This window comes from Euprymna scolopes, chromosome 11 (genome assembly GCF_053919585.1).
Source record: "Euprymna scolopes isolate OS-2025 chromosome 11, ASM5391958v1, whole genome shotgun sequence".
Classification (NCBI taxonomy): Eukaryota; Metazoa; Mollusca; class Cephalopoda; order Sepiida; family Sepiolidae; genus Euprymna; species Euprymna scolopes.
This window is the reverse complement of record NC_136492.1, coordinates 4,604,002-4,630,674: the sequence shown is the minus strand read 5'-3', so window position 1 is coordinate 4,630,674 and position 26,673 is coordinate 4,604,002. Positions and strand designations below refer to the sequence as shown.

Below are 26,673 nucleotides of genomic sequence, written 5' to 3'. Positions count from 1 at the left end.
TCACTGGATATAGTTTAAGGTCATATCCAGGACCTCGATAGTAGGTGAATCTAGTAAATATGTTATTAAATACGTATGAATATTCCGTAAGATAAAACGTCTCCACTCTGCAATTTTTCTTCTACCAAATAAATATGTCCGGAAAGAAGCTAACATTCAATAAAATATATCCATATGAATGGGGAAAAAAAGGAAAATTAAATGAAGAAAAGATAACTACACCTAGGTTAAAAATAGGTCAACTTACTTAGATATCTACTCTCCCCATGAAAAGCACACACAATGAAAGGGGTGAAGCCAAGGTCAACTGTACCTTTGTCCTGAAAATGCCCGCCCATTGGCTGATTAGGATGGGCGTGGTGGAAACTAGGAAACTGATTGGCTAACTAAAAATTCAATAGCGGGTGCATATATCAAAATACGAGGTAATCACAACTCTTTGCATAAGCCTGACGAATTCTCACAAGAATGAAACGCGGAATATTCTGTGTAGCTTAATTGCCATATATATTTTTATAACTTACTACTATATATATATATATATATATATATATATATATATAAAAATTTATTATATAAATATTTATTTAAATATTTTTACGTGCATAAAATTAAGTCATCCATAGACATGCATGTTTCAAAGTATCACTTTTCTTTAGTAGGATAAAAATGTTGACAAGGATCGAACTCGTCACAGCTCGAAAAGTAGGCTGGTGTTTTACTACAAAACCACGGGACCGTGTCAATTTTCCTGCATGATTTTTATTGCTTTTTTAAATGCAAGATTGGTGATTTATTTTTTATGAGTGATTTTGTGGTATTTTTTATTAAAAAATATTTAAATAAAAAATTAATAATTACAAATAATATGTCCCAAAATGTGGGGCGACTAAAATTTAAACAAAGGGCAGATAACTTCTCCTTTAAAAAGCGTTGAGGAAGCGAAAATAAAAAATACCACAGAATCGCTAATAAAAAACTAAATATATCGACAATCTTATATATATATATATATATATATATATATATATATATATATATATATATATATATAAAAGTTTACGTGTCTGTGTGTCTGTGTGTATGTGTGCGTGTGTGTGTGTGTGTGTGTGTACATTTCCCCACGCAATAACTCTGTCAATTTTTAGTCTACAGACTCGAAATTTGATATACAGGGTACTGAGATTTGGGAAAATCGATGTGATCGGTTTTCGGACAGAAATTTTGCGATTAAGGGTCAAAGTTCAACGATTTGACTTCTGAGAACTCTACCAAACTCCTCCGACAATTTTGGATCTAAACACTTGCATTTTAGATATAAGTTCCTTGGACATGGATTTAACTTAACTTGATTTAAGCCCAAAACAATAAATGTTAAGGGGTCATAATAGGGTTCAAAGTTTCAAAAATTGACCGCTTTTTTTATGTTAAACATACACCTCCAAACACCCGGGCAACGCCGGGCTGAAATGCTAATATATATATATATATATATATATATATATATATATATATATATATATTATAAAATTGAAATTTTCAAGACCAAGGTCAATAGGCATCTCCTGTCTTTACAATATATCATCTTTCATTCTTGTTAGTTTTTTGTACATCAGGTGGCTTCATGCATTGTCTGCGGCGATTTCCATAAAAAATAAAGATTTATAATTATTGAGAATATTTACTTCCTTTGTTCTAGCTCGTTTGATTCCTTTGTCTAGTGGTCTTCATCAATTCACTGGTTTAATACCTTATCCTAACACAGCTTCCTATTCCAGTAGCTTCATTTCAAGAATTGCAATCTTGTGAAACTCTCGTTCTGCTGACTGTTTTCCTCCTGCCTATAACCTTGGTATGTTCAAGACTAATACTAATAGGCAGCTCATATCTTTGCAATTATCAGCTTTTGTCCTTGTTAGCTTTTTACATAAAGTGGCTTTACGACATGTCTGGAGCCCCCCCCCCCCAATATGGGTGAATTGCAGCAAGGATTATTTACGATTCCATGCTTGGCAGATTTTTTTTTAGAGGGGAGGGGGGAGCATTCTATATTTAACTAAAATTGGTTTCTAAATAATAAAATAATAACTTCATGCGCAGGAAAGCACTATAACTGTGGAAAACAATAATGCGAGTGAATGAATGAGGGAGTGTGGATATAGAAAGGGAAATAAAATAAAGACTGTTGAATATTTATGGCTGAAACTTGGTGGACAAGACAGGTATGGGCTAAAGTTTATTTGTACTAAATATGGTTGGATTTACCAAAGCATTGTGGACTTTATTAACGATTATACGGGTGGCATTTTTTTAGGGTCATTCTGTATGTGATGACTGAAGCAATATAATTTGTGCTCTAAAAATAATGAAGCCATGTTTGAGGATTTATGCAGAAGCAGCAAACGTTCACATATCTGCACTGTTAAGTGGGCAAATTGCTTGCAGTCTTTGGTTTCCGACGGACTGTTCCCTGGCGCGCATGCGCACACACACACAAGCACACACACACATACACACACACAAGCGCACACACACACACACACATACACAAACACACGTGCACAAAGATACACACGTGTACATACACACATGTGCACATATACATAAATATACATACACAAAATACACATACACACATACATATACAGTACACACATATACACATACACGCATACACATGCTCACACATACACATACACGCATACACAACAAACACATACACGCATACATATACGCATGCACATACATAATACACATCCACACACATACACACACAGTGCACATACGCACGTACACACAATACATGTACACACATGCACACGCACATGCAATACACATAGAAATGCAATACATATACACACACATACACACACAATACACACGCATAAACACACAATACACACACGTACACACATACACAAAATTCACTTACACATACACATACATACACAATGCACGTACGCACATATTCACACACATATAAACATACACACACAGTGCACATACATACATAAACACATACATACACACTAACACGTGCACACATACGCACACATATACACACATACAACTGCATATACATAACCATACACACGCAATACACCTACACAAACATGCATACACAGTGCACATATACACATGCACACACATACACACACATACATACACGTACACATACACACATAGACATATACACACATACAACTATATATACATAAACATACACACTTACAAACGCAATACACATACATACACACAATACTCCTACACACATTACACACGCAATACACATACATACATACACACAATACTCCTACACATACACTTACATACGCAATATACATACATACATACATACATACACACATACATACACACAATACTACTACACACACAGACACCTTCACACACAATGCACATAGAATAGACGCGTACATACACACAACATAATACACACACGCACGCGTACACAAACATCGACGCCAGCTATTTTTATGAACGAGAAAAAGATTTATTACATTCTTAGAATCGGGGTCTTAGGTACATATGCACTGGCGGCTCGTCAATACGTTTTGAAGCTGTTCAAGTTTGAAGAACTTAAAAAAGGGGGAAACAACTGCGTATCGAATTTGTTTTGTTTCGAAACAATGAATCCCTTACAAAAGAAATGCACCCAAGAACGTTGTGTAAACATAGCCTTATATATATATATATATGTGTGTGTGTGTGTGTGTGTGTGTGTGCGTGCGTGTGTGTGCGTGTGTGTGTGTCTGTGTAGACACAAGTGTAGATTTTCTTGAAGGATCGGAGAGGATCGATTATCGATCTGAATGATGTAAAAATAAATACGATGATTAATGGGTCAATAACCAGAGGTTCTTGATTCAAGAAGATTGTAATTTTTAGAGAAGAAAGGGAATAAAACACTTGTAAATATCAAAATACAATGATAGTGATATATGTGTGTATATATGTATTAGTGTTGGGACGATTAATCAAAATCGGAATCGGGAATCGGAAAAATCGGAATTTTTGAGGGTATCGGAATCGGTATCGATATCGGAAAAATTGTACCGATTTTCCGAAATCAAAACGATTCTTTTACTTGTTTGGGTTATTTTTTTTATTTATTTTTTTTTTAATTATTATTATTTTGTTTAAAGTAAAATCTTCTATTGCTGGCAATAATGATAAAATAAATGTTTATTGACTTTAAACCACGAGTGAAGCTAAAATCGATAGATCTTCCCCCACAAGTATATTTTTACGTTTACAAAATATTTGCACATTTAACATGTGTGTTTTACGGTAATCAGAGAAAAAATACAACTATATTGTTAAATATTTAGAAATTTATAAAAAAATCGGAATCGGTAATTGTATCGGAATCGGGAAAAATATTTTAATCGTCTCATCACTAATATGTGTGTACATGCATGCATATATATATATATATATATATATATATATATATATATATATATATATATATATATATATATATATATAATTCCAAGTAAGATCTATAACTTACTTGCAGTTTCCTTAAATACGTTTGCAAGCAAAATCCGATCCCGCATTTTGCTAAAATCTTACCCTCTGGTGAGAAGGAAAGTATTTCTTCGACACTCCGCGGATTAAGGACTATCCACTTATCTAGTGTTTTCTTTTTAAATTAAATGTTTTTAACTCTTTTTCAAAGTGTTTTTTAACATGTTTTATTAACTGTTTGCTCTTATTATAAGCTCTGTCTCCTATTAGGTTTTATCGAGCTTTTACATCTGGTTGAGATTACTTTATAAATATTAATTCTTTAATATATATAATATACTTAAATTTTACCATCTTGGATCATTTTGGTAAATTTAATTGTAATTTTTATTTTATATATATATATATACATATATATATATATATATATATATATATACATACAAATACATACAGAGAGAGAGAGAGAGAGAGAGAGAGAGAGAGAGAGAGAGAAAGAGAAATAAAAAGGAACAAATCTAGTTATGTGTTCATCAACGTTTCGTCTTTATTTCGAGACTTCCTCAAACATACACACACGCACACACACACACACACATATATATATATATACTTCAAAATAGGAGATATACTAATTTATATGTATTCTTTGCCTTACATGTAATAATAAAATGTTCTTGATTTGAAATTGAACCATTTCACGTCATAAATTTTAAACTATTGAATTACTATTTTTTTATATATTTATTTTACGGTAATTGTAAATATGTATTCTCTCCAGATATATATATATATATATATATATATATATATATATATATATATATATATATATATATATATCATTTAAAGGTAAAATAACACGAGTTAGGAATGATATAAATATACGAAAAAGAGAAAAAAAGAAAAGAGAGAGAAAAAGAGAAAAAAGCAAAAGGGGAAGGATTTCTATATCTTACATATACATAAGAGAGGGAGTAGAAAATTTATACATATACATGTATAAGCATACATATCTAACTATAGTATTCCTCTACAAGTCACCCGAAAGGTCCAGTGTATCAACGCACCGCTTCTGTCTGCAGAGAGAGAGGGCTTGAGTCGCGCAATGGACTACTCAATCGGCCTCGAATATATATATATATATATATATATATATATATATATATATATATATTCATTTTTTTAAAACGGTACTATACCTAGGGGGCCGTAGCGTAACGGGTACACACTCGACTATAGAACTGTTGTTCGAGATTCGAACCCTAATGCAGGCAAACACACTGATGAGTTGTAAAGCAGCGAAACATGTGTATGGAGAGTAATCTTTTAAAAAGTAAAATAAAAATGAAAAATATATTATTAATTTTTCATTGAAAACAAATTAAAATTGCAAAACTTTCGTTTGGCACGTTTCAAAATTTTATGTCTGGAAAATTCTGACGATAGTACAGTCCTTATTCTGCATAAGTACCCTATGTTGTATAGGGTGTACATATTTACAGATGATGGGAGTTCATATTGGAGACATGTAAAACGGATGGTGATGACACTTCTGATGGGAAGATATTTATATATATCATGACGACGACTGTGACAATTCTTGGAGGGTTCGTATTAATACGGACTGCCTGATATGATGCAACAATTCTTAACAAAGAGGAGGGGAGGAGATACATTATTGTTGATGGTGGGAAGGACACATTATACTTGGAAGGGCTGTACAAAGTTCGTTACAAGATGATGATAAAACACATTTACCTTTTCGGTTGTGAGGAATGACGACACGAGACAAACAGTTACAAACATAGTTGGTTTTTTTATTATTCAATCGGCTGATTGGTGATGTCAGGAATTCAAACTTGGATAGCTACATGGTCTACTTTCCTCCCTTCGCTTCTAAGGGGTTCCCGTCTCGATCTCTTCTGATTCTCTCTAACTGACTCTGTCTCATCAACTCCTAACTTCGAACACACAGATTCAATATATCGAGATATCTCTTTTGTTTATGACTATATCACGTTTTCTACACATGTTCGTCCAACACACTTTTGGCAAACAAAGAATCCTCAATTCTAATTGTTTAATATCTAACCTTTTTTTAAACAATATATTTTGATTCGCATTGTCCATTCTTTTAACTGACATTTTTAATATCCAGATTTCTAAAAGAATGGAAAATCGACTCTTTTTCTTTCATAAATAATATTTAACTATTTCTAAAAGAATTAACAATGGACTGCATTCCTAAGAGTTCAATTATCCGCTTTTTTTTTTTAATTACATTTTCACCCCAAACAAGGCACATTGCCACTTTGGTGTAGGGGGCTACTATCAGGGGAAACAACTACTGGGGTACTATGTAGGGATTTGGGCAGCAAGATGTTGGTTCACGTTGCACTTGAACTTCTGCATGTCAGTACAGTTGGGGAAGCAGTGACCTGGAATGGAATTCCAAAGTCTAGCGGTTCTGGGGAAGAAACTACTGGAGTAGAAAGATCTTTTACATCTAGGGATCTCTACAGTGTGGAGGTGGGATTTTGCAGCTTGTCGGGTCTGTCGAGAGTGTTCACGTCGTGGGGGCACAATTGCTTGGAGTTCATCAGAGCATCCACCATTAAAATACTTGTAGAACAGGCAGAGGGATGCAACGTTTCGTCGATGGTACAGAGGCTGAAGCTTTGATGCCAGTTTAGGGCCTATCAGGTTTGCGACTCTCTTTTGAACCCTGTCAAGGAGCGAGAGACTAGTAGACGATGCACCAGCCCAAATATGACAGCAATACTCCATACATGGGCGAATGGTGGCCTTATAGAGGTACAGGATACTTTCGGGCGTCAGTAGTTTTCTAGCACGGTAGAGAGAGCCCACCTTCCTTGCAGCGGCCATGGCAATGCCCTCGATGTAATTGTTCCAGCTCATGTTTCCTGTGAATATTAGGCCAAGGAGCTTGAAAGACGAACTCTCAGATAAAGAGTCGTTGGCCATTGCTATAGGTGGTAGAGAAGGTTTCTTGTAATTATTGAATAAAACTAGTTTAGTCTTGGTGACATTGAACGTAACCATCCATTTTTTCCCCATTCCACTACTGATTGGAGGTCATCCTCTAGTATTTCTGCCATTTCTTTAGATATATGTTCATTTGTTTTCCTGTCGTGCCTGTTATAGAGTGTGGTGTCATCAGCATATATACCCATCTCAGAGGCAATTTTGTCGGGGAGGTCATTTATGAATATTAGGAACAGTAGAGGTCCAAGGATAGACCCCTGGGCCACTCCCGCATTTATATCATATTGTTTAGATGTACGACCGTTGAGGACAACCTGGATTTTTCTCTTATCTAAGAAGGATTTAATTATGTTAAGTATTCTACCAGTGATACTGTCTGATCTAATCCTCCTGAGGAGACCCTCATGCCATACCCTGTCAAAAGCCTTAGATATATATAGAGCTACCGCTCTGCCCTCTCCCGCTTTGTCCAGTGAATGGTACATACGTTCAGAGATTACAGTTTGGATGTCTGCTGTGGAACGGGCTTGTCTAAATCCATATTGTTGGTCTGTCAGAAGTTTAGCATCCGTAAGGTGATGGACTAGAGCATGGTTAATTAAGTTCTCAAATATTTTGGCACAAAGTGGGAGGAGGCTAATGGGGCGATAATTTATTGGGTCAGTTCTTTTGCCAGAATTCTTGAATACTGGTACCACAGAAGCAGTTTTCCAACAGCCCGGAAAGCAAGATTGCCTACAGGGTTCGATTCTAGCCTTCTCCCAATATCATTTCCACTTATCTAGTCTGCTTCTTACTTACATGAGAAGGGGACAGGCCTTTTTTTCTCTTGTAACACCCAATAATAACTTGTAGTGAAACTGGTGACACCGATGGCCGATCCAAACTAACAAGAAAAAAAAAATTAAAATTAAAGAGACGTGTGATGGACGTGACAGCAATACAAAAATAAAGGAAATCTGCGCAACAGAACATACAGTTCAAAATGCCCATGTTGGATTATTGCTGTCGCCTAGTTAAATTAATTAACCTGAAACAGAAAATACTTCACAACCAATAATTATATATTATGACTAGGGCAAGGACAACAGCATATTCTTTTTATTGTTTTGACTCTCGAGTGTGTATCTGTTGATATATTATAAGCAAGGATGGAATACTGTTGCCATATCTGGGTAGGAGCTGCTAAAAACAGCCTATCCTGCCTTGACAGAGTACAAAATAGACTTCGTGGCTTAGTGGGGGATGCCCTTTTCTCTACCCTGCAACCTCTCTCCCACAGAAGAGACGTTGCGAGCCTATCCTTGTTTTAACGTTATTTCCATGGCAGGTGCTCGTCTGAACTCCAATCTCTGGTCCCCTCTCGCCAATCTTTCACGAAAAACACCCGTCTAGCTGAATCCACTGTGAAAAATTTCCCCCACTCTATATCTGTGCCTAAATCAAAACGCGGATTCCATGAACAAAGCTTCTTTCTTAGAACTGCACGCCTGTGGAACTCTGTTCCGTCTGCCTGCTTCCCACCGGACTACAACTTGGATGTGTTCAAGTCCAACGTTAACAAATTCCTAATGAACCGCCCCCTTAAGTAAACACTTCATCAAATCTCCACACTAACGTAATGTACTTGCAATAACCCTTATCCCTGAGTGGCTTCCGGGCCTTGATAAGTGGTGATCACTGTGTAAAAAAAAAAAAAAAAAAATGCTTTTATTATAGAGTGATGTGGTTTTTGGTTGATTAACTGTGTCTAACTTTATCGGATATATACTCGAGAGTCAAAACAATGAAAAGTTTTTATAGTCCTAGTGATAACTAACTAGACAGATATGCTGTAAAATTTGGGCTTGAGTATTAAATGATTTGTCATTGCTTTCAACAATTTTTAAATGAATATTCCCTGTTCTAATATACTGCATTGATTATTATACTAAATGTGAGTCAATCAATGTTTGCTTTCCTTAGTTTTTTTTTTCTATCTCTATACTTCAACTAATAGAATACTTTATTCATTTATTACTTCAGACACAATTTTACGGCATATCAACCCTTTTCTTTATTACTGAATCCACAATTTTATATCATATTAACCCTTTGTTGGTCTTATTACTATCGCATAATTAAATTAATTCGTACTCTTGCATAATTTGATCCGAATTCTTGTGAATTCCCGTCAAGCATGGATCGGGCGAGACCGGAAATTATTGGTGTCAGCCGAGCGTCGTAACAGACGCAGACTAATAAAAAAAATAAACGGAAAAAATACAAATAGTCAAAAAAAAAAAACCTTGAAAAATGAAAATATGTTTATTTCATTTTAGTATTTAATTTTTTTTTTTTGCAAAATATTTATCAACAGAAAGTTTGTTTTTTTTTTCTCCAAGAAAAGATTTTTTAACCGTATAATTGTTAGGTGTAAGTACAAGTTTTTTGTTTTCTTTTTTGTAACCGTATTTTTTTTTTCCTTGTTTTTTTTTTTGTTTTCAAGACTTGTTGTCCAGTCAAGTTCTTTTGTTGACACTGTCTATTCCTACATCTCCAGGAGAAACCATCCTTTACACACGATCTATTTTTAAGTAAACATTTGTGTTTTTGCACCTCATTTTGGGGGGACAGCAATTTCTTCTCCTGACAATATGAGATTGTCTGCATTGATGTTTTCATTTCTTTTTCTAACATGTATAGATTTATTTTCTTGTCTGTCATTTTTCTGTTTGGCGAGTTTGAAAATATATTTGTTTGTCAGCTTTTCTTTTTTTTTTTTTAGTCGCTTTCTTCCAAATCGAATGTTGTCTGTTTCCATTTAGATAGCGCTTTTTTATTGGCTAAATCAAACTCCCAAAAATTCAATCAAAAAAAGTAATAATAAATAAATAATAAATAACTAATCAGAAAATAAAATTAAAAAATTAAAATAAAATAAAAAGTCTAGTTAGCGTTTCAACATTCGAACAACGCTCGGCTGACATGGATGATTGCCGATCTCGCCCGATCCATGTTTGACGGGAATTCACGAGAATTCTGGTCAAATTATGCAAGAGTACCAATTAATTAATCTGAAACGCAAAATACTTAGCAAGCATACATAACGAATAATAACTAATTAGACGGAACCCAAGTGCAAATCTAAACATTTATTAACACATTAACAAATGCAATTCGGACAAAAACACAACAGAGCAATACAAATGTTCATAACTCGCCCATTGATAGGATGGATATGTTCCACCAATGTAAGGCTGGTATCTAACATGGAGGATAAGTGTGTTACATCATGGCTACCGAGAAAGAAGGCCGATGCACATGACAGCGTAACGTCACTTCCTGATTAAGTTATAGGTATAGACAGCTTCCGGTATTCAACCACGTGGTCATGCTAACAGACATAAAAAAATATGGCTACCAATATGTGTTACTGATTGTCCATGTATGTTCTAAAGAAAAAGAAAAATTCTCCTTTCGGATAATAATTATTATAATTGCACATTTGGGATAATTTTAATCAAAATATCGTAAGTGAATTCGTGTTTGAACTTTTATTTTTATTGGAGAAAGTCGAATATTTCATTTTATTTATTTATTTTTTTTTTATTGCAAAACAAACAATTTTTATATATTTTTCGGTCCGTTCTTTTAATAATAAATAAAACTTTTCACTGAGTATTTTCAAATATTTTAAGCATTTTTGCACCGGGCATAATTTATTTCTTTGAAATATATTTGAAACTTACATTTTTTGTTTTAAAATTTTAACTGGAAATAATTTACATGACGGGTTTGTTTTACTATACACAGATTCGAAAAAGTTGTCAAAAAAAAAAAACAAATATATAAGAAATAAATGTTATCAAAGGCAAGCTAAGTTACTTTTCTACCAAACATGTTGACATTTTTCTTTTTAAAATATATCGATAAACTTTGTATGATTTTCGAAGCGATTACACGTTTTAAAGTGAGTAAAACCACTAAAAGCCTTTCCAGATAGGTAGAAGAGTAACTTATCTTGCCTTTGATAACATTTATTTGGTATATATTTGATTTTTGACAATTTTTTCGAATCTATGTGTACAGCAATACAAACCCAAAATTTAATTTAACTTGGAAATAATATTTAAAATACACATGCGTACACTGCACAAGCACCCTTATTATTATCATAATAATAATAATAGTAATAATAATAAAAAAAGAACTGGTGTAGATGACATCGACTGGCGCCACACCACACCAACTAGTTGTGAAGGGTCAGGGAGAATGAAAAGACCGAGGTGAGAGAGTACTGAACAAATCTCCAATGGAAGTGTGCAGTTCAAATCTGGTACCTTGGGGAGGCATTTTGTTACCCAAACCCCAGGAAACACCAATGGCCGATGCCAATGAGAAATCAGTAACAACGGCTGTTGCAATAACATGCAATCATCTGCACAAGTGGTAAAAGGTGGACAACACTGGAAATCTAGGGAGACTTGTTGTCACTTGGTCTCCAGGGAACACCACAGGTTACTGCCAGTGAGCAATCATTGATGATGGCCTGTGAGAAAACTAATACGCTACACATTTTGATGAAAAATATGGGGAAAAAATGGACATAGAAGAACAGAAAAACAAGACTTTAAATATAATTTCTGTATTTAAATATTCCAACATATAATCTTGTGGGGAAAATCCAGATTCTCAATAAGGGGGCACTCTGGATAGGAACAAAAATAATCTCAGTCATGAAATATTTCTCCTCCATCGACTGAGAACAGAAAAGGTAAAGTGTAGCATCAAAACAGATACTACACTGTAATCTTGTTCTGAAGGCCAAAAAATATTTGTGTTTAATGTTTCTTTAATTGCTTGTCCCCAAATTCATAATTCAGTTTTATCAGTATTAAATTGTATATTGCTTTAAAATTACTTAATTTTACATAGATAATATTTATATTTTATATTGAATAAAGTTCAGTTTCAGTATTAATCGAACTGTGTTTCTTTTTCTTTTTAAAAATGTTTTATTGCTCTTTTTCAAATGGTCCTCATATAGTACTGACAGTCTGATAAATCTTACCTACATTGCTTGCAGACATTTTTCAGTTAACAGGCCTTCTTCTTACTCTCGGTGGCCGTGGTTACATGCTTTCTCTCGCATGGGTTTTGACCAACCGTACTAGAGAAGGTGCTTTCTCGAATCCCTCGTCAGCTATCTGCTTTTTCAAGCCAAGGGAAGCCATTCACCGGTGTATCTACAACCGGTGTTGTTTCCCTAATTCCCCTACACTCAGTTTGTTTTTGGGATGACCGAAAAAATTGTTGCAACATCTTACTGTTCCATAAACGCAATCGTTTATCCATATAAGAGTCAGATGCATCCATAGATGGAGCTTTGGAGAAGAATTCCACAACAGAGAATTATAATTACATGGTTTAAAATGGAGCATGGGCGCTAGTTTGAATTGCCGGTTTTATCTAGGGGAGGTAACTAAAAACTCAATTTTCGCTAATGGTCTTCAAAAACTGCTTTTATTAATAAAAATCGAAATATTGAATGGCATCCACTTAATTGTCACGTCGCAGTAAGTAAAATATCCAAAACTTAGGCAAAACGATAAGGTCGAAAACCAATTATTATTGAAAACAGTTTTTGAAAACAGTTAGCGAAAATTGCGTATTTTGTTATCTCCCCTTGATAAAACCTGTGTTTTAAACTAGTGGCAGTACATGTATATCCAGGGGAGAACTTGAATGTTGGGTATCTTAGGTTCCTCTGTATAGGAGTTTGTCAATTATTTCAACTCTCGCTCTCCCCCCCCCCTCTCTCTCTCTCTCTCTCCCTCTCTCTCTCTCTATCTATCTATCTATCTATCTATCTCTATCTTTCTATCTATCTCTCTTTCTTTCTCTGTTCCTAAATAAATGACTAGCTCCAACCACTGTCAATTATTTCTTTCTCTCTCTCTCTCTCTCTCTCTCTCTCTCTCTCTCTCTCTCTCTCTCTCTCTCTCTCTCTCTTTCTCTCTCTCTCTCTCTATCTATCTATCTCTCTATCTCTTTCTCTCTCTCTCTCTCTCTCTCTCTCTCTCTCTCTCTCTCTCTCTATATATATATATATATATATATATATATATATATATATATATATATATATATATGCTTCAGAATAAAGTTAGCCAAAAAAATCAACTGGTATGGAAACCTGTGATTATAGGTCTTACAAAATATTATTGGCAGTAATATTCTATAAGGACAATACCATCTAAATAAAAATTGCTCAATATACAAGATATATATATATATATATATATATATATATATATATATATATATATATATATATATATATATATATATTTCTTTTTATCATATGTCTTTTTATCATTTTTCTTTTGCATCCTGTTCCCCTTACCTCACCCTTTTTTTAACCAAGTAAGATCTGTGACTTACTTGTAGTTTCATTAAATACTTTTATATGCAACATCCGATCCTGCATTTTGCTAATTCCTGCCCTGAGAAGGAGAGTATTTCTTCGAAACTCCGCGGATTAAGGACTATCTACTTATCTTGTGCTTCCTTTTTTAAAATTAAATATGTTTTTAACTCTTTTTCAAGATGTCTTTTAACATGTTTTATTAACCATTTGTTCCTATATACAGATATATATATATATATATATATATATATATATATATATATATATATATACCTACATATATATATATATATATATATATATATAAAAATTGATAATTTGTAAATATTTTAACAGCATCTCTGATATCTTAACAGTCATCTCTGATATTTTAACAGCATCTCTGATATTTTAACAGCATCTCTGATATTTTAACAGCATCTCTGATATTTAAACAGTCATCTCTGATATTTTAACAGCATCTTTGATATTTTAACAGCATCTCTGATATTTTAACAGTCATCTCCTATATTTTAACAGTCATCTCTGATATTTTAACAGCATCTCTGATATTTTAACAGCATCTCTGATATTTTAACAGTCATCTCTGATATTTTAACAGCATCTCTGATATTTTAACAGTCATCTCTGATATTTTAACAGTCATCTCTGATATTTTAACAGCATCTTTGATATTTTAACAGCATCTCTGATATTTTAACAGTCATCTCCTATATTTTAACAGTCATCTCTGATATTTTAACAGCATCTCTGATATTTTAACAGCATCTCTGATATTTTAACAGTCATCTCTGATATTTTAACAGCATCTCTGATATTTTAACAGTCATCTCCTATATTTTAACAGTCATCTCTGATATTTTAACAGCATCTCTGATATTTTAACAGCATCTCTGATATTTTAACAGTCATCTCTGATATTTTAACAGTCATCTCTGATATTTTAACAGCATCTCTGATATTTTAACACTCATCTCTGATATTTTAACAGTCATCTCTGATATTTTAACAGCATCTCTGATATTTTAACACTCATCTCTGATATTTTAACAGTCATCTCTGATATTTTAACAGCATCTCTGATATTTTAACAGTCATCTCTGATATTTTAACAGTCATCTCTGATATTTTAACACCATCTCTGATATTTTAACAGCATCTCTGATATTTTAACAGTCATCTCTGATATTTTAACAGTCATCTCCTATATTTTAACAGTCATCTCTGATATTTTACCAGCATCTCTGATATTTTAACAGCATGTCTGATATTTTAACAGTCATCTCTGATATTTTAACAGTCATCTCTGATATTTTAACAGTCATCTCTGATATTTTAACAGTCATCTCTGATATTTTAACAGTCATCTCTGATATTTTAACATCATCTCTGATATTTTAACATCATCTCTGATATTTTAACAGTCATCTCTGATATTTTATCAGCATCTCTGATATTTTAACAGCATCTATGATATTTTAACAGTAATCTCTGATATTTTAACAGTCATCTCTGATATTTTAACAGCATCTCTGATATTTTAACAGTAATCTCCTATATTTTAACAGTCATCTGATATTTTAACAGTCATCTCTGATATTTTAACAGTCATCTTTGATATTTTAACATCATCTCTGATATTTTAACAGCATCTCTGATATTTTAACAGGCATCTCCTATATTTTAACAGCAATATCTGATATTTTAACATCATCTCTGATATTTTAACAGCATCTCTGATATTTAAACAGTCATCTCTGATATTTTAACAGTCATCTCTGATATTTTAACAGTCATCTCTGATATTTTAACAGTCATCTCCTATATTTTAACAGTCATCTCTGATATTTTACCAGCATCTCTGATATTTTAACAGCATCTCTGATATTTTAACAATCATCTCTGATATTTTAACAGTCATCTCTGATATTTTAACAGTGATCTCTGATATTTTAACAGTCATCTCTGATATTTTAACAGTCATCTCTGATATTTTAACATCATCTCTGATATTTTAACATCATCTCTGATATTTTAACAGTCATCTCTTATATTTTATCAGCATCTCTGATATTTTAACAACATCTCTGATATTTTAACAGTCATCTCTGATATTTTAACAGTAATCTCTGATATTTTAACAGCATCTCTGATATTTTAACAGTCATCTCTGATATTTTAACAGCATCTCTGATATTTTAACAGTCATCTCTGATATTTTAACAGCATCTCTGATATTTTAACAGCATCTCTGATATTTTAACAGTCATCTCCTATATTTTAACAGTCATCTGATATTTTAACAGTCATCTCTGATATTTTAACAGTCATCTCTGATATTTTAACAGCATCTCTGATATTTTAACAGTCATCTCCTATATTTTAACAGTCATCTCTGATATTCTAACAGAATCTCTGATATTTTAACAGCATCTCTGATATTTAAACAGTCATCTCTGATATTTTAACAGTCATCTCTGATATTTTCACAGTCATCTCTGATATTTTAACAGCATCTCTGATATTTTAACAGTCATCTCCTATATTTTAACAGTCATCTCTGATATTTTAACAGCATCTCTGATATTTTAACAGCATCTCTGATATTTTAACAGCATCTCTGATATTTTAACAGTCATCTCTGATATTTTTACAGTCATCTCTGATATTTTAACAGTCATCTCTGATATTTTAACAGTCATCTCTGATATTTTAACAGTCATCTCTGATATTTTAACATCATCTCTGATATTGTAACAGTCATCTCTGATATTTTAACAGTCATCTCTGATATTTTAACAGCATCTCTGATATTTAAACAGTCATCTCTGATATTTTTACAGTAATCTCTGATATTTTAACAGCATCTCTGATATTTTAACAGTCATCTCTGATATTTTAACAGCATCTCTGATATTTTAACAGTATTCTCTGATATTTTAACAGTCATCTCTGATATTTTAACAGTCATCTCTGATATTTTAACAGTCATCTCTGATATTTTAACAGCATCTCTGATATTTTAACAGTAATCTCCTATATTTTCACAGTCATCTGATATTTTAACAGTCATCTCTGATATTTTAACAACATCTCTGATATTTTAACAGTAATCTCTGATATTTTAACAGCATCTCTGATATTTTAACAGTCATCTCCTATATTTTAATAGTCATCTCTGATATTTTAACAGCATCTCTGATATTTTAACAGTCATCTCTGATATTTTAACAGTCATCTCTGATATTTTAACAGTCATCTCTGATATTTTAACAGCATCTCTGATATTTTAACAGTCATCTCCTATATTTTAACAGTCATCTCTGATATTTTAACATCATCTCTGATATTTTAACATCATCTCTGATATTTTAACAGTCATCTCTGATATTTTAACAGTCATCTCTGATATTTTAACAGCATCTCTGATATTTTAACAGTCATCTCCTATATTTTAATAGTCATCTCTGATATTTTAACAGCATCTCTGATATTTTAACAGCATCTCTGATATTTTAACAGTCATCTCTGATATTTTAACAGTCATCTCTGATATTTTAACAGTCATCTCTGATATTTTAACAGTCATCTCCTATATTTTAACAGTCATCTCTGATATTTTAACATCATCTCTGATATTTTAACATCATCTCTGATATTTTAACAGCATCTCTGATATTTAAACAGTCATCTCTGATATTTTAACAGCATCTCTGATATTTTAACAGTAATCTCCTATATTTTAACAGTCATCTGATATTTTAACAGTCATCTCTGATATTTTAACAGTCATCTCTGATATTTCCACAGTCATCTCTGATATTTTAACAGCATCTCTGATATTTTAGCAGCATCTCTGATATTTTTACAGTCCTCTCTGATATTTTAACAGTAATCTCTGATATTTTAACAGTCATCTCCTATATTTTAACAGTAATCTCTGATATTTTAACAGCATCTCTGATATTTTAACAGTCATCTCTGATATTTTAACAGTCATCTCTGATATTTAAACAGTCATCTCTGATATTTTAACAGTCATCTCTGATATTTTAACAGTCATCTCTGATACTTTAACAGCATCTCTGATATTTTAACAGTCATCTCTGATATTTTAACAGTCATCTCTGATATTTTAACAGTCATCTCTGATATTTTAACAGTCATCTCCTATATTTTAACAGTCATCTCTGATATTTTAACAGTCATCTCCTATATTTTAACAGTAATCTTTGATATTTTAACAGCATCTCTGATATTTTAACAGCATCTCTGATATTTTAACAGTCATCTCTGATATTTTAACAGTCATCTCTGATATTTTAACAGAATCTCTGATATTTTAAATGCATCTCTGATATTTTAACAATCATCTCTGATATTTTAACAGTCATCTCCTATATTTTAACAGTCATCTCTGATATTTTAACAGCATGTCTAATATTTTAACAGTAATCTCTGATATTTTAACAGTCATCTCAGATATTTTAACTGTCATCTCTAATATTTTAACAGCATCTCTGATATTTTAACAGTCATCTCTGATATTTTAACAGTCATCTCTGATATCTTAACATCATCTCTGATATTTTAACAGTCATCTCTGATATTTTAACAGGATCTCTGATATTTTAACATTCATCTCTGATATTTTAACAGTCATCTCTGATATTGTAACTGTCATCTCTGATATTTTAACAGTCATCTCTTATATTTTAACAGTCATCTACTATGTTTTAACAGTCATCTCTGATATTCTAACAGCATCTCTGATATTTTAACAGCATCTCTGATATTTTAACAGTCATCTCTGATATTTTAACAGTCATCTCTGATATTTTAACAGCATCTCTGATATTTTAACAGTCATCTCTGATATTTTAACAGTCATCTCTGATATTTAACAGCATCTCTGATATTTTAACAGTCATCTCTGATATTTTAACAGTCATCTCTGTTTTTTTAACAGTCATCTCTGATATTTTAACAGTAATCTCCCATATTTTAACAGTCCTCTCTGATATTTTAACAGTAATCTCCTATATTTTAACAGTCATCTCTGATATTTTAACAGCATCTCTGATATTTTAACAGCATCTCTGATATTTTAACAGTCCTCTCTGATATTTTAACAGTAATCTCTGATATTTTTACAGCATCTCTGATATTTTAACAGTCATCTCTGATATTTTAACAGCATCTCTGATATTTTAACAACATGTCTGATATTTTAACAGTTATCTCTGATATTTTAAAAGTCATCTCTGATATTTTAACAGCATCTCTGATATTTTAACAGTCATCTCCTATATTTTAACAGTCATCTCTGATATTTTAGCAGCATCTCTGATATTTTAACACTCATCTCTGATATTTTAACAGTCATCTCTGATATTTTAACAGTCATCTCCTATATTTTAACAGTCATCTCTGATATTTTAACAGCATCTCTGATATTTTAACAGCATCTCTGATATTTAGCAGCATCTCTGATATTTTAACAGTCATCTCTGATATTTTAACAGTCATCTCTGATATTTTAACAGAATCTCTGATATTTTAACAGTCATCTCTGATATTTTAACAGCATCTCTGATATTTTAACAGTCATTTCTGATATTTTAACATAATCTCTGATATTTTAACAGCATCTCTGATATTTTAACAGTCATCTCTGATATTTTAACAGTCATCTCTGATATTTTAACAGTCATCTCCTATATTTTAACAGTCATCTCTGATATTTTAACAGCATCTCTGATATTTTAACAGCATCTCTGATATTTTAACAATCATCTCTGATATTTTAACAGTCATCTCCTATATTTTAACAGTCATCTCTGATATTTTAACAGCATGTCTAATATTTTAACAGTAATCTCTGATATTTTAACAGTCATCTCAGATATTTTAACTGTCATCTCTAATATTTTAACAGCATCTCTGATATTTTAACAGTTATCTATTATATTTTAACAGTCATCTCTGATATCTTAACATCATCTCTGATATTTTAACAGTCATCTCTGATATTTTAACAGGATCTCTGATATTTTAACATTCATCTCTGATATTTTAACAGTCATCTCTGATATTGTAACTGTCATCTCTGATATTTTAACAGTCATCTCTGATATTTTAACAGTCATCTACTATGTTTTAACAGTCATCTCTGATATTTTAACAGCATCTCTGATATTTTAACAGCATCTCTGATATTTTAACAGTCATCTCTGATATTTTAACAGTCATCTCTGATATTTTAACAGCATCTCTGATATTTTAACAGTCATCTCTGATATTTTAACAGTCATCTCTGATATTTTAACAGCATCTCTGATATTTTAACAGTCATCTCTGATATTTTAACAGTAATCTCCCATATTTTAACAGTCCTCTCTGATATTTTAACAGTCATCTCCTATATTTTAACAGTCATCTCTGATATTTTAACAGCATCTCTGATATTTTAACAGCATCTCTGATATTTTAACAGTAATCTCTGATATTTTTACAGCATCTCTGATATTTTAACAGTCATCTCTGATATTTTAACAGCATCTCTGATATTTTAACATCATCTCTGATATTGTGACATAATCTCTGATATTTTAACAGTCATCTCTGATATTTTAACAGCATCTCTGATATTTAAACAGTCATCTCTGATATTTTAACAGTCATCTCTGATATTTTAACAGCATCTCTGATATTTTAACAGTAATCTCTGATATTTTAACAGCATCTCTGATATTTTAACAGTATTCTCTGGTATTTTAACAGTCATCTCTGATATTTTAACAGTCATCTCTGATATTTTAACAGTAATCTCCCATATTTTAACAGTCATCTCTGATATTTTAACAGTCATCTCTGATATTTTAACAGCATCTCTGATATTTTAACACTCATCTCTGATATTTTAACAGTCATCTCTGATATTTTAACAGCATCTCTGATATTTTAACAGCATCTCTGATATTTTAACAGCATCTCTGAAATTTTAACAACATGTCTGATATTTTAACAGTCATCTCTGATATTTTAAAAGTCATCTCTGATATTTTAACAGCATCTCTGATATTTTAAAAGTCATCTCCTATATTTTAACAGTCATCTCTGATATTTTAGCAGCATCTCTGATATTTTAACAGTCATCTCTGATATTTTAACAGTCATCTCTGATATTTTAACAGTCATCTCTGATATTTTAACAGTCGTCTCCTATATTTTAACAGTCATCTCTAATATTTTAACAGCATCTCTTATATTTTAACAGTGATCTCTGATATTTTAACAGCATCTCTGATATTTTAACAGTAATCTCCTATATTTTAACAGTCATCTCTGATATCTTAACAGCATCTCTGATATTGTAACGGTCATCTCTGATATTTTAACAGCATCTCTGATATTTTAACAGAATCTCTGATATTTTAACAGTCATCTCTGATATTTTAACAGTCATCTCTGATATTTTAACAGTCATCTCTGATATTTTAACAGCATCTCTGATATTTTAACAGTCATCTCTGATATTTTAACAGTCATCTCTGATATTTTAACAGTCATCTCTGATATTTTAACAGTCATCTCTGATATTTTAACAGCATTACTGATATTTTAACAGTATTCTCTGATATTTTAACAGCATCTCTTATATGTTAACAGCATTTCTGATATTTTAACAGTCATTTCTGATATTTTAACAGTCATCTCTGATATTTTAACAGTCATCTCCTATATTTTAACAGCATCTCTGATATTTTAACAGTCATCTCCTATATTTTAACCGTCATCTCTGATATTTTAGCAGCATCTCCGATATTTTAACAGTCATCTCTGATATTTTAACAGCATCTCTGATATTTTAACAGTCATCTCTGATATTTTAACATTCATCTCTGATATTTTAACAGTAATCTCCCATATTTTAACAGTCATCTCCTATATTTTAACAGTCATCTCTGATATTTTAACAGCATCTCTGATATTTTAACAGCATCTCTGATATTTTAACAGTCCTCTCTGATATTTTAACAGTCATCTCTGATATTTTAACAGCATCTCTGATATTTTAACAGTCATCTCTGATATTTTAGCAGCATCTCTGATATTTCAACATCATCTCTGATATTGTAACATAATCTCTGATATTTTAACAGTCATCTCTGATATTTTAACAGGATCTCTGATATTTTAACATTCATCTCTGATATTTTAACAGTCATCTCTGATATTGTAACTGTCATCTCTGATATTTTAACAGTCATCTCTTATATTTTAACAGTCATCTACTATGTTTTAACAGTCATCTCTGATATTCTAACAGCATCTCTGATATTTTAACAGCATCTCTGATATTTTAACAGTCATCTCTGATATTTTAACAGTCATCTCTGATATTTTAACAGCATCTCTGATATTTTAACAGTCATCTCTGATATTTTAACAGTCATCTCTGATATTTTAACAGCATCTCTGATATTTTAACAGTCATCTCTGATATTTTAACAGTCATCTCTGTTTTTTTAACAGTCATCTCTGATATTTTAACAGTAATCTCCCATATTTTAACAGTCCTCTCTGATATTTTAACAGTCATCTCCTATATTTTAACAGTCATCTCTGATATTTTAACAGCATCTCTGATATTTTAACAGCATCTCTGATATTTTAACAGTCCTCTCTGATATTTTAACAGTAATCTCTGATATTTTTACAGCATCTCTGATATTTTAACAGTCATCTCTGATATTTTAACAGCATCTCTGATATTTTAACAACATGTCTGATATTTTAACAGTCATCTCTGATATTTTAAAAGTCATCTCTGATATTTTAACAGCATCTCTGATATTTTAACAGTCATCTCCTATATTTTAACAGTCATCTCTGATATTTTAGCAGCATCTCTGATATTTTAACAGTCATCTCTGATATTTTAACAGTCATCTCTGATATTTTAACAGTCATCTCCTATATTTTAACAGTCATCTCTGATATTTTAACAGCATCTCTGATATTTTAACAGCATCTCTGATATTTAGCAGCATCTCTGATATTTTAACAGTCATCTCTGATATTTTAACAGTCATCTCTGATATTTTAACAGAATCTCTGATATTTTAACAGTCATCTCTGATATTTTAACAGCATCTCTGATATTTTAACAGTCATTTCTGATATTTTAACATAATCTCTGATATTTTAACAGCATCTCTGATATTTTAACAGTCATCTCTGATATTTTAACAGTCATCTCTGATATTTTAACAGCATCTCTGATATTTTAACAGTCATCTCTGATATTTTAACAGTCATCTCTGATATTTTAACAGCATCTCTGATATTTTAACAGCATCTCTGATATTTTAACAGCATCTCTGATATTTTAACAACATGTCTGATATTTTAGCAGTCATCTCTGATATTTTAAAAGTCATCTCTGATATTTTAACAGCATCTCTGATATTTTAACAGTCATCTCTGATATTTTAGCAGCATCTCTGATATTTTAACAGTCATCTCTGATATTTTAACAGTCATCTCTGATATTTTAACAGTCATCTCTGATATTTTAACAGTCGTCTCCTATATTTTAACAGTCATCTCTAATATTTTAACAGCATCTCTTATATTTTAACAGTGATCTCTGATATTTTAACAGCATCTCTGATATTTTAACAGTAATCTCCTATATTTTAACAGTCATCTCTGATATCTTAACAGCATCTCTGATATTGTAACAGTCATCTCTGATATTTTAACAGCATCTCTGATATTTTAACAGAATCTCTGATATTTTAACAGTCATCTCTGATATTTTAACAGTCATCTCTGATATTTTAACAGTCATCTCTGATATTTTAACAGCATCTCTGATATTTTAACAGTCATCTCTGATATTTTAACAGTCATCTCTGATATTTTAACAGTCATCTCTGATATTTTAACAGTCATCTCTGATATTTTAACAGCATTACTGATATTTTAACAGTATTCTCTGATATTTTAACAGTCATCTCTGATATTTTAACAGCATCTCTTATATGTTAACAGCATTTCTGATATTTTAACAGTCATTTCTGAAATTTTAACAGTCATCTCTGATATTTTAACAGTCATCTCCTATATTTTAACAGCATCTCTGATATTTTAACAGTCATCTCCTATATTTTAACCGTCATCTCTGATATTTTAGCAGCATCTCCGATATTTTAACAGTCATCTCTGATATTTTAACAGCATCTCTGATATTTTAACAGTCATCTCTGATATTTTAACATTCATCTCTGATATTTTAACAGTAATCTCCCATATTTTAACAGTCATCTCCTATATTTTAACAGTCATCTCTGATATTTTAACAGCATCTCTGATATTTTAACAGCATCTCTGATATTTTAACAGTCCTCTCTGATATTTTAACAGTCATCTCTGATATTTTAACAGCATCTCTGATATTTTAACAGTCATCTCTGATATTTTAGCAGCATCTCTGATATTTCAACATCATCTCTGATATTGTAACATAATCTCTGATATTTTAACAGTCATCTCTGATATTTTAACAGGATCTCTGATATTTTAACATTCATCTCTGATATTTTAACAGTCATCTCTGATATTGTAACTGTCATCTCTGATATTTTAACAGTCATCTCTTATATTTTAACAGTCATCTACTATGTTTTAACAGTCATCTCTGATATTCTAACAGCATCTCTGATATTTTAACAGCATCTCTGATATTTTAACAGTCATCTCTGATATTTTAACAGTCATCTCTGATATTTTAACAGCATCTCTGATATTTTAACAGTCATCTCTGATATTTTAACAGTCATCTCTGATATTTTAACAGCATCTCTGATATTTTAACAGTCATCTCTGATATTTTAACAGTCATCTCTGTTTTTTTAACAGTCATCTCTGATATTTTAACAGTAATCTCCCATATTTTAACAGTCCTCTCTGATATTTTAACAGTCATCTCCTATATTTTAACAGTCATCTCTGATATTTTAGCAGCATCTCTGATATTTTAACAGTCATCTCTGATATTTTAACAGTCATCTCTGATATTTTAACAGTCATTTCCTATATTTTAACAGTCATCGCTGATATTTTAACAGCATCTCTGATATTTTAACAGCATCTCTGATATTTAGCAGCATCTCTGATATTTTAACAGTCATCTCTGATATTTTAACAGTCATCTCTGATATTTTAACAGCATCTCTGATATTTTAACAGTCATCTCTGATATTTTAACAGCATCTCTGATATTTTAACAGTCATTTCTGATATTTTAACATAATCTCTGATATTTTAACAGCATCTCTGATATTTTAACAGTCATCTCTGATATTTTAACAGTCATCTCTGATATTTTAACAGTCATCTCCTATATTTTAACAGTCATCTCTGATATTTTAACAGCATCTCTGATATTTTAACAGCATCTCTGATATTTTATCAATCATCTCTGATATTTTAACAGTCATCTCCTATATTTTAACAGTCATCTCTGATATTTTAACAGCATGTCTAATATTTTAACAGTAATCTCTGATATTTTAACAGTCATCTCAGATATTTTAACTGTAATCTCTAATATTTTAACAGCATCTCTGATATTTTAACAGTCATCTCTTATATTTTAACAGTCATCTCTGATATCTTAACATCATCTCTGATATTTTAACAGTCATCTCTGATATTTTAACAGGATCTCTGATATTTTAACATTCATCTCTGATATTTTAACAGTCATCTCTGATATTGTAACTGTCATCTCTGATATTTTAACAGTCATCTCTGATATTTTAACAGTCATCTACTATGTTTTAACAGTCATCTCTGATATTTTAACAGCATCTCTGATATTTTAACAGCATCTCTGATATTTTAACAGTCATCTCTGATATTTTAACAGTCATCTCTGATATTTTAACAGCATCTCTGATATTTTAACAGTCATCTCTGATATTTTAACAGTCATCTCTGATATTTTAACAGCATCTCTGATATTTTAACAGTCATCTCTGATATTTTAACAGTAATCTCCCATATTTTAACAGTCCTCTCTGATATTTTAACAGTCATCTCCTATATTTTAACAGTCATCTCTGATATTTTAACAGCATCTCTGATATTTTAACAGCATCTCTGATATTTTAACAGTAATCTCTGATATTTTTACAGCATCTCTGATATTTTAACAGTCATCTCTGATATTTTAACAGCATCTCTGATATTTTAACATCATCTCTGATATTGTGACATAATCTCTGATATTTTAACAGTCATCTCTGATATTTTAACAGCATCTCTGATATTTAAACAGTCATCTCTGATATTTTAACAGTCATCTCTGATATTTTAACAGCATCTCTGATATTTTAACAGTAATCTCTGATATTTTAACAGCATCTCTGATATTTTAACAGTATTCTCTGGTATTTTAACAGTTATCTCTGATATTTTAACAGTCATCTCTGATATTTTAACAGTAATCTCCCATATTTTAACAGTCATCTCTGATATTTTAACAGTCATCTCTGATATTTTAACAGCATCTCTGATATTTTAACAGTCATCTCTGATATTTTAACAGTCATCTCTGATATTTTAACAGCATCTCTGATATTTTAACAGCATCTCTGATATTTTAACAGCATCTCTGATATTTTAACAACATGTCTGATATTTTAACAGTCATCTCTGATATTTTAAAAGTCATCTCTGATATTTTA

At 31.4% G+C, this 26,673-nt stretch overlaps 1 long non-coding RNA gene across 2 annotated transcripts in view; it reads right to left on the bottom strand.

Annotated features, from left to right (window-relative positions):
* LOC145287747 (uncharacterized) overlaps positions 1-26,673 on the bottom strand; it is a 119,088-nt gene that overhangs the window by 33,244 nt on the left and 59,171 nt on the right. Inside the window, exon 1 of one of the 2 annotated variants that reach the window (XR_013869189.1) lies at positions 12,554-12,706. The exons of the other annotated variant lie outside the window; for it this stretch is intronic. This is a non-coding gene — a long non-coding RNA (uncharacterized LOC145287747). Of the gene's footprint in view, positions 1-12,553; positions 12,707-26,673 lie in introns of those variants that run through there. 2 annotated transcript variants of the gene reach the window in all.